Below are 9,183 nucleotides of genomic sequence, written 5' to 3'. Positions count from 1 at the left end.
AAAGAAAGTATTCCCAAATTATTATATATTTAACGCACACACAACAGACTGACTTTAAAATTTAGACCAGAGAACATGTATAGCATAGTCTAGAGGTTAGTAGACTACAGTGTCCTTGAGGGGCAAGACACAACATTTCCCAAAACACTACATTTCACAAAACAAAACATTTCCGGAAGGAAAACAACATTTCATGAAACAAAGCATATCCTAAAACAGTGCATTTCCAACATAAAAAAACAAACAAAGGCAAAACAAAACAAGAAACCCCAACAAATTAGAAACATTACAAACATTTCACAAAACAACGTTTCTCAAAACGGTGCATGTTGCAAAACACTACATTACTAGTTTTTGGGGAAATGTTTACATTTTTTTAATGTAGTGTTTTGGGAATGTTTTTTATTATCTGTAATGTTTTGGGAAATGTTTTTTTTATATTTAAATATTGCAGCGTTTTGGGGAAATGCGTGTTATATGAAATGTTGTAATATTTTCCAATATCTTGTTTTGTTTTCTGAAATGTAGTGTTTCCTGGAGTTACTGTGCAGGGTCACTGCAGGTGGGGAAAAAAAAATCAGTACTGTTTAGTATCACATTATTTTGCATGGGAATATAGTAGTGATACACTGATGTCAAATATCTTTAATGTACATATATATATATATATAATCAATTTGCAAATATTTCAAAAACAGATTCAACTTTTGGTAGCCTTCTAAAATAATAAAATCATCAGTTTTCCAGTCCACTAGGTACATTTTGCTGCAGTATAAATAACTGAAGTGAGATGAACAGACAAAGAGATGAAAACTTTTTTGTATCAGATAAAAACAATGTTTTCCTTTGCTGACATAATCTGAAAATAAATTGCAACATATAGCTTAACAATATATGTTATCACAATACTCACAATAATACTGTATTATTACTTAGGTAACGCAAAGGTATCGTATTGTGGAGCCTCTGGTTATTCTCACCCTTAATGTTTACAGTGTTGTTACCTCATAGGAGCTGCTTATACATCCTAGTGTGACCAGAAGTGCAAATTTTGAGGGGGAGGAAAGGGTCATGTGCCCCTCAATATTTAGAACTTGGGCATTCCCCCAATAGAGACATAAAAGTAGCAGAGGGCTTTTATTTTGACAAAAACTAGGAAATTTAGGCTACACCATTAACTGATGCTGAAAGGGCACAATTTGTTGCATAAAAATCCACCAGAATGTGGGGAATAAAGTGTTTGATACTGAACATTTTCTGGTGGAGGACCACCAAACCCGCCATTTCATATGTGTCACCCCCTATGATAAAACAAAAACTATGCACTTGGTCGTACCAAGAGTCCAGAGAACGATCCTCACACAGAGAGAATTATTAAGTGAAAGCATATATGTTGTCCAAACAATGGCGAGTCTGCGCAGAGACATTTTATTGATGGCAGTGAAAAAATGAGGTGCTTTGTAAGGAGCCAAATCTAATGAATGTGAAAACCAACTCCAAACCAGCCCAGGAGATATCAGGGGGCTGTTGTGTCACTATAATATGTAATAAGTTTTTGTTTTTTTTCCAGATATACCTAATATTAGGCTACCTCAGATGGAGTTGAGAGATATCCATAAAACAAATTTTGAATATGTTCACAGGTTAATTTGCTTATATAAGCTGCTTCATACTTGCTGGCCGTAGCACAAGTGAGTGAATATTAAGAAGAATCTATGAGGCTTGATATATGTTTGGTTTGTCTGTTTTAGGCTGCTCTCGAAACAACATGGTAGACTCCCTAAAAAGACCACATGCTTGGTATTTAAATGTAAATGACTCATTCTAAGGTTAGAAAACTCAAGGATTCTCATTTTCCAAGTGACTCAAGTGATTCTACATTAATGAAAACATAATATTTATTAAATATACATTTCTGCCAATAGATGTCCCTAAATCCTACGCACTGGACCTTTAATGTGTATCCTTTGATGTTGCAGTTGGTAAAGGTTAAGCTCATTTTAAATACCATTTATACCACTGGGTAGCTTAATTTATAATAACACATCACAGTTTATCAACAAAGACCTCTCAGAGTTTATTTTAATAATAATGTGCTGCATAGGGCATATAGAAAATAAGGAAACATTTCTAGCGTTATTGCCACACCAGATTTAATGTAAAAAGCTAGAATTCAAAATGAATTAAAATAGGACCAGGTTAGCTCATTTAACACTTAGAAACATGAAGATTGCAACATAAATCAAAGCATTTACATGGTTTGGGATATTTAGCCAAAGTAAAATATGTAATGGAATAAAAGTATACAGTAGCACAAAGTGGAATTACTGGAGTAAAGCACGAGTATGTCAAAAATGTACTTAAATACAGCAAATAAACTGAGGACAGAGCACAAGCGGAGGCCAGAGGCTGCAGCTGTCCTGCAGTGTGACACAGTGAGCACAGGGGGGCAGCACAGTGCCACGATTATCTGCAGACAGAAAGTCTATCACGTTTATCAGTTACTGATTCTGTTTCAGACCAAACTGTCAAACTTAATGTTTTGATGAAACTACTCTCAGGTTCTGCAACGGTAAATAATCTATTCAAACATTAATATCTAAGGTAAAATCTTACAGCTATTCTTTTGATTCTTTTTACTCTGTTTTTCTGTTTGAATATTAATAAAAGCCGAATTCAGTTATTCAGCCTATCACCTAACTAATTCAGTGTTTTTTTGGGGATGCTTTATCTGTTAGGCCTAGTTCTATATAACAGAACACTAGCTTGATTCTTCAGCCTCATAATTTACTTATAATTTGTTTTAAATGTGAATGTTTTATTACAACATAAACAGAGAAATATACATGATTCTATACCTATCTTGAATCCCTTAGTCCCTGATGTTCATGCACATATATGAGCTGTGTGAAATACACAAATAGCTGCAGCTTCCTTTGACTGACATCCTTGACAAGGTCATGTTAAAGAAGAGCAGTGCTCCTCACGTATTGTTCTCCTAATACAGGGTTGGGTTTCATACATAAACAACAAGGCAGCCTGTTGTTGTTCCTTCTCACCTGGGAATTTTCACACATTTCCAGCCCAGATCTCGAGAAAAAAATCTTCTCACCTCAAAATGAAACAGGTTTATTTATTTTCAATTTCAGAGGAAATCACCTTGAGAAGCAAAAGCTTGTTCTTTTAATAATCTGCATCTAATAATCTGTACTACAATCATCTGTGGCAAACAATCTTTTTACCTGAATACATTGTAAAATCTCCCCTCTGCTGAGGTTAAAAAAAAAAGGGAAAAGAGGTTTCTGGCTGTTGGAAACATTACTCACTGAGGATCAAATCGCAGCGCAGCCTTTGATGAGGGCTTCACTTTTCTGCCAGTGTTAAAACCGGAGCGTCAGATTACAGCCGGCACTCTCACGGGTTTTGTGATGCAGCCCAGATTGTGTGATTTAGATGTCTGTTTGTTGAGTCTAGATGTTTCAGGTTGATCAGATAGAGACATCTCTATCAGGCAGATCTAAGTGTGGCGGTTGGTCCTGAGCCATTAAAAGTCCCAGAGCACAAAGACCTGCAGGACACATTCACTGATCTCAGGAGGGTTGACAGAGCTGTACGATAAAGACAGTTTGACTGCAAACATGACAACTGGGAGATGAGGTCCAGCATCAGATGAAATCAGAGAGCTTCTCATGTTACTACAATTTAATGCCAAATTATCAGATGATGTATAATGGAAATTACTGTGAAGAAAATCAATATGATACACACTGAGGATTGTTTTGGTTGCGCATGTTTTTCCAGCACTGTCTTGAAGAAATACATGAAATAGACACGAGGTCATTACAAGATGGTGGCCACAAAATGTGTTACAATTACATGCACAAATTACACCACGAGCACAATTCCAATTCAAAGTGTAATTTATATCATCCCCCTCAGTGTGAAACGGCTGCAGTTTGGCTAGGTTAGGGGAAAGAAAAACAGTTGATTAGGAGGAATAAAACATACTTAGTTAAGGCAGAGACAGGCCCCCTAGGAAATGAGCTCAGCCTTGCCTTTAAGTTTTTGCAGTGGTCACCTGTGGTATTGCAAAAAGAAAAATCCCTTGTGGCCCAAAGTGAATTTTTAGAAAAAACAAAGTCTGCAAACTAGATTGTGCTCCCATGAATATTTAATATAATTACCACCAAGGTGACGTTGTGATCTACATGCCCTTAATCAGACAGAGGTTCTTTCTTCTGTTTTTTCTTTCTTTTTTTTTCTACCCTCGCGCTATCGCTTGTCCAACACCTAGTCTCTTTGTTGTCTGGATGTGCGTGCTTTTGTGAAATTTTTTCCAAAACATATTTCACTCATTGACTAAACAGTGTAAAGATTAGCTATACAACCGTTGACAGGACACCTCAAACTGCAAACAAGGTCAATTATGACTCTATTGTGCATTTCTGATCCATGGAGGTTTAAAAGTTATACAGCTTTTTGAGAGAAGTGAATAATGGGTGACATCATCACCATGTTAGGTCAATGACCCATGCGTAAACTCTTGAGAAACACTACTGCGCATATTCAGTTGGCTGCGTACCACAGAATTATACATGGAAGCTAGAAACTTTTTTTTGGCATACGCAACAAGTGAGCGGTTCCACTGGACAGAATAATCAATCATCCTGTCATCTTGTAGTCCATTACCTAGTTATTATTCTATGGTCAGAGATCACAGATAAATGAGAGGGCTCACTTTAGAGTAATTTTCTGTATCTGTGTTACGATGGTTTTACCATCACTCCGCCCTTCAGGAGACTAGTGCCGCCCTCAGTCTATTAACTCAGGTTGGAGTGAAGGTTAGCACATAATATGACAGATTATTTTGGCCTAAAGCCTCTGAAGTAGATATTAAATCCATTTTTCACAAGCCACATATCTCTCCTGAACATTCTGACACAAAAAGGGAAACTTTGAGACAGACAAATCAGGACAAAATTTACTTTGTGTGAGGCCTGACTCTGTCTCAGCAACATACTCTCGAGACCCACTCGACATCTGGCAACAACCGATATGATCTTCGTGTACTTATGTACTTGGTTGACGTCTGATTTTTAGCCAGCAGATAAGAACGAGCAGCAAAATATGGAGCAAACATTAAATTAGTATTGTATTTTGTGTTGTATTGAATCTGCTTTTACCCATCAACACAACTTTCACAATACTTGAAAGGAAGGTGGGGGGATTCGCCGGAGAGATCACTGTGCCCACTTAGGAGACTGGAGGTTGAAAAGTGATATTTTTTGTTGTAGAGCATCTTTGGTTAAGTGTAGGTAAAGATTGTAGTCTCAGTTTAAATATGAATAAAACACAAATAACTACGATGTAAGTGACACAAACTTACTTTGTGTTGTTGTGTACATAAAGTAAATTATTTTTCAAACGTACGTTAAGTCTGTGAATTCATATAACTATGTCGCCTTCTGGTTTCACAACATGCACTCCTGGTTGAAAGTCCATGTTTATTTGACCCGTCCACCTGCCCCTCTTGCTCTTTCTTACTGTTTTTTTTTTTTTGTTTTTTTTTACTGCTCTAAGCTATAATCTGGTAGGGTGCATCAAATGGTAACATTTATGTTTCAAACTGTATGGTGGTCCCTTTTAAATAACTAAATAATATAAAATAATTTGTACTGGCATGTTTTTTTGTATTGCCAGCAAATAATTTTAACACATTTTGTGCTCACCACCACATATTGCAGTCTTTGATTTGATTTTAATTTAATTTTGATTTTATTATCAGTAAATTAATTTTGTCTTGTGTCCCAGGACATTAGCTATGTCCATCTCAGGTATTCCTCTGAGACCAGGCTGTTTTTTCACAGACCCACAAGTGTATGATTTCACCTTATATCTTAAAGAAAGTCATGTGACTGAAACACAAGCACAGAGGGAGACCATACATTAGCTAAATAGGTCATTTGCTGGGTGGGATTTGTAAAATAAGCAGGATGGTAATGGGTTCACTATATGTATTCATTTCATGTGTATGTGGCCATCCGATCCTGTTTGCTCTGAATGGCACTTGTGTACTTGTAAGCGTTTCATATTTGATTTCAGCCCTACCTCATCAGAGGGGCAGGTGAGCTGCAGTGAATAGCAAACACCTGCAGTCTGCTGTGTTTCTCAGGGCTCTGCAGAGCCATTGAGTGTCTGTGCGGCTTTATGTCCGGATCTGAGTCTGACACGTGAGGTTACAGGATGAGTCTAAATCGAGTGACGCACAGGAGATGTGTTTAATGAGGGACACTGTGTCTTGCCACAGTGTACGTGCTCCAGGAGGGAACCAAAATTCATATATTGTTGCGATGTGCTAAAAACACAGACATCCTTATTGGGTTTTTTTAATGAAAGAATTAATATTATTTTACAGACATTAAAAAAGACAAGTTATAGACAGATGAAAAGGCATTGTAAATTTCTGCAAACCACGCATATGTAACATTTGTGTGTTATTATGTAGCAGATATGGTGAAACTTAGAATTTCTTTACATTTCAACATTGCTGTCGTCAATGTGTGATTACGTTTAGGCTCAAAAACCATTTGGTTACAATGTTTTGGCTTAAAATACCCAGTGTTGGTGGTACAATCACAGCCTGCAGACTGATGCAACAGGAACTCAAATAGATAACTCTTTGCTCAAGGTTGGAGCAGGGAAAAAGCAAACTGAAGATCACATAACAAAACCAAGGATTCAAGATGAATGAAATATACTGAACAGAAATGCAAATGCACTACTTTTGTATTTGCTCCCTTTTTTTCTCCACAGTTTTAAATGAATGATCTAAAACTTTTCTCATGCACTCAATCGATATATTTATCTCAAATTTTGGTTGCCAATTTGTTAATTGTTCAGCTTGTTTACATTACATCGATAACTGCAGGATTTTTTAAATAATTCTCTGTAAATGCATTTACATTTTATCCAGGCCCAAAGTTATGCATATTTAAGTGCAGGGCTGCTCTGAGTGAAAGGCTGTCTCTGAGATGTAGCCACAGTCTATGAGTCAGAGCCAACCCTCGTTTCTCCACCCTCTCATCCAAATATGTAACCTCTAGGTCCAAAAAAACTCAAGATGGCAACAGCCAAAATGCTGAATTCGAGGCTTTAAGACAGCAGTCTATAAACCAGTGGGTGATGTTGCATGATTTGTGTCCATCATTTATACATTCTAGGATCTTCACCTGCAAAATAATCTAAAATCAGCCACCTGAACAGGTGACGCAACAACTGGTTTGCACAACTGAAGAAGAAACCGTCTCAGATGGACCTCTCTATGCTCATCGTCCCATCAGGGTCTTGACCTGACACCAGTTTGTTATTGTAATTGTGCAGTTGTGAGGCCAGTTGGATGTACTGACAAATTCAGGGAAATGACATTTGAGACGTTTAATCAGCATCCTGATATGCCACACTTGTCATGTCGAAGTATTATCTCAGAAAAGGCGTGAAGAAGTGCTCACTAAGACGGATTTAAGCAAATTTGTGACAAAGATTTGACAGAAATATGTCTCTTGAGTGCATAGTCTCAGATCATCAACTAAAATTTGTGAAAATGGGAGGAAAAAAACCCCAAAAGTATTGCATTTAAATTTTTGTTTAGTGTACAAACTTGTCTGACGAGGGGATGAAGTGGGCAGAGAAGCTCGGGTGAGGGCAATTGGGTGGTAAGGCAGAAGAGCAGGTAGGGTGCTGATTGGCTGGGAGAAACATTGGCTGATGCAGGACAAGTTTGTAGACAAGCAAAGGGAAAGGAGCGCAGGAACATAGTAGAGGAAGAAAACAATAAATAGAAACCCTAAAACTAAGAAAATGCAATCTTCATAATAATAAATGACTGAGTTAAAACAAAGGACTCACTAACTAATGAGGGGAACTTAAATTAGTCTATTATAGATAACTCAGTCCAGACTTCCCAAAAAGTCTGATAACATCAGGACACAGCAGATTGTGACAAACATTACAGTTTTCACTGCTCGTCTCTTCAGTGGAAGCTTAAAGGAAAACTCCAGAAAAGCTAATAAATGAAGCATGTGGTGGGGATGTTTGATATGAGGACAGATGCAACAATGCAAAGAATGAAAACAGGCAGTGAAACTATTTTTTGTGTGGTATCTTATTCTATTGAAGGACTTCAAGGGAAGAAAAAATAATAAAAAAGAAAGAACAAAAGAAAGAAGGCAAGAAAGATAATACCTTGCTTGCTTGTATCGTCAGTAAAACAACTGCAAACGAGATATTGATTGAAACCACCAATCAAATAAGTCAGAATTAGATTTAGCTTTCTCCTTGGTGCTTTGTGTATTATCTCTCCGTTCTTTTGTTATATAGCAAATTGAGGTTCTGATATTTTGAAGGAAAGACTCTCATTTATCTTTTCTTATCATTAACAAATCCAGTAAAAAAGAACAAACTCAACAATGAACTGATCCTCAGCTCAACTTCATGCTGCTGTAAATCTTCAGTAGAACCGTGGTTTTCAGCCCATTTTCATGTCAAGGATGCCTAAATGGATACACATTATGTCACTGACCCCCATTTGATTAGATTTTGCTTCAGGGACCGCCATAAAAGCATTTTGATTGTTAGATAGGATTAAGACCAGACGTCTGTAGCTGTGAACTAAATATAAAGAGATAAATGTGGAGGAAGTAAAACAGATAATTAGAATAGTCACTCTCATGACTTTCTCTCCGGGGTCTCCGGCTTCCTCCCACAGTCCAAAGACATGCAGCTCAGGTTGATCGGTGACTCTAAACTGCCCTTAGGTGTGCCTGTTTGGTTGTCTGTCCCTATGTGTCGGCCCTGCGATGGTCTGGCGAACTGTCCAGGGTGTACCCCGCCTTCCGCCCGATGACAGCTGGGATTGGCTCCAGCCCCCCCGCGACCCTTGCGAGGACAAGCGGTTACACAAAATGACTGACTGACTGACTGACTCTCATGACTTGACAGACTGTTCAAATTTGTTTGTACGTTTTTTTCAAAAATGTATGCACTAAAATATATAAATATCCTATATAATAATAAGCCAGTAATTTGTGTATAAGCCACACATTTGGGAGGGCTGCAATGTGACTAATATGCTGACCAGAGTAACGAAGGCAGCCTCTTATAAGTGAACTTTGAGTCAGTGTAAAG

This window comes from Plectropomus leopardus, chromosome 6, assembly GCF_026936395.1.
Source record: "Plectropomus leopardus strain MGB_pleo_1.0 chromosome 6, ASM2693639v1, whole genome shotgun sequence".
NCBI classification, from domain to species: domain Eukaryota; kingdom Metazoa; phylum Chordata; class Actinopteri; order Perciformes; family Serranidae; genus Plectropomus; species Plectropomus leopardus.
This window is presented reverse-complemented; position numbering follows the sequence as displayed.